Below are 2,340 nucleotides of genomic sequence, written 5' to 3' on the forward strand. Positions count from 1 at the left end.
AAAAAAAGAAAGAAAGAAATTAGAAAGGGTGCTGCACTCTGCCTCATTTAGCACAAGGGAGCAGAAAAACACTTGAGAAAAACCCATTTGACTTATTACTGTAATTCCAATAAAATTGCTTTCTGTGTTTAATTATTAATATTTCCTGTTGTTTTATCTATTTCTACCTTAATAACCCAGAAAAATATAAGCACTTATAGACTTGAACTTACATAGTATATTAGTTGGCAGTGATAAACACCATAGCCAAAAACAACTTGGGGAGGAAAGGGTTTATTTAGCTTATACTTCCAGGTCACAATCCATCATTGAGGAATTTTAGGCAGGAACTCAAGGCAGGAACTAGCAAACAGGAACCATGGAGGAAGGCTACTTATTGGTTCCCTCATTGGCTCATGTTCTACTACCTTTCTTATACAGTTCAAGGTCACCTGCACACAGTGGGCTGAGCCCTCCTACTTCAATTAGCAACCAAGAAAATGCCCCAGAGACATGCCCACAAGCGAACCTGTTGGAAGCAGTTCTTCAATTCAGAAAGTGGACCCCTCGACTCAGCCACAATAGAACAGAAACTGCCCTTTGAAGAGAAAGGAGCTACCTCTCTTAGGAGTGTATTTTCTAGTTCCATCCATTTGCCTGCAAATTTCATGATGTCCTTGTTTTTAATAGCTGACTAGTATTCCATTGTGTAAATGAACCACAATTTCTTTATCCATTCTTCAACTGAGGGACATTTGGGTTGTTTCCAGTTTCTGGTTATTTTGAATAAAGCTGCTATGAACATAGTGGAACACGTGTCCTTGTGGTATGGTAGACTATCTTTTAGGTTCATGGCCAGAGTGGTATGGATGGGTCTTGAGGTAGAACTATTTCCAATTTTCTGAGGAACCTCCAGATTGGTTTCCAAAGTGGTTGAAAAGTTTGCACTCCCACCAGCAATGGAGGAGTGTTCCCCTTGCTCCACATCCTTACCAGCATGTGCTGTCACTCGAGTTTTTGATTTAGGCATTCTGACAGGTATAAAGTGGAATATCAGAATTATGTTGATTTGCATTTCCCTGACGACTGAGGATGTTGAACATTTCTTCTATAAATGTTTCTCAGTCATTAGAGACTGTTCTGTTGAAAATGTCTGTTTAGCTCTATACCCTGTTTTTTTATTTGTATCATCCTGAATAAGCTAATCAAGACACAAAAGACATGCATGCTATGTACTCAGTTATAAGTAGATATTAGCCATAAAGTACAGGATACCTAAGCTAAAAATCTACGGACCCAAAGAAGCTAAATAACAAGGAGGGCCCAAGAGAGGATGTTTGAATATCACTCAGAAGGGGAAAGAAAATAGTCATTGGAGGTGGATGTAGGGAGGGAATTTGGTGGGAGAAGGGAACTGCGGTGTGGGGATCAGGTGTAAAGATAGCCAGGAGATGGCCGGAGAGTAAGTGGAAATTGGTGGCTGTAGAGATACAGAGGGGATGGCATTTCTAGGACATGATAGGGACTTGGGATGAAGGAGGCTGTGGGGAGTTTATGAGGGTGACTCTAGCTGAGACTCCTAGGAGTGGGGGATATGGAGCCTGATGTGGCCACCACCTGTAGCCAAGCAGGGCCCCCCAGGGGAGGGATATAGACACCAACACACCCACAAAACCTTTGACCCAAAATTTGTCCTGCTTACAAGAAGCACAGGGACAAAGATGGAGCAGAGACTGAGGGAATGGCCAACCAATGATTGACCCAACTTGAGATCCATCGCATGAGCAAGAACCCAATCCCTGACACTATTAATAATACTCTGTTATGCTTGCAGACAGGAGACTACAATTACTGTCCTCTGAAAGGTTCCACCCAGCCACTGACCGAAACAAATGCAGAGACCCACAGAGAGCCCCAAACATTAGATGGAGCTCGTAAAGTCTTATGGAAGAGTTAGGGGAGGATTGAGGGACTTGGAGGGGATAGAGACTCCACAAGAAGATCAGCAGAGTCAATTAACCTGGACCCTTGGGGGCTCCCATAGACTGAACTACCAACCAAAAAGCAGACTTGGCCTGTACCTAGGCCCCCCACGCATATGTAGCAGATGTACAGCTTGGTCTTCATGCAGGTCCCCCAACAACTGAAGTGGGAACTGCTCCTGAATCTACTGCCTGCCTGTGGATCCTGTTCCCCTAACTGGGCTGCCTTAGGATCCAGTCTCAGTAGGAGAAGGTACACCTAGTGTGCAGTGACTTAATATGCCAGGGTGAATTGGTACCCAGGGGCCTCTACCTTCTCAGAGAAGAGGGGAAAGAAGGGGCTGTGGGGGAACTGAGAGAAGAGGTGGACTGCGATTGG

This window comes from Mastomys coucha, unplaced genomic scaffold (assembly GCF_008632895.1).
Source record: "Mastomys coucha isolate ucsf_1 unplaced genomic scaffold, UCSF_Mcou_1 pScaffold20, whole genome shotgun sequence".
Classification (NCBI taxonomy): Eukaryota; Metazoa; Chordata; class Mammalia; order Rodentia; family Muridae; genus Mastomys; species Mastomys coucha.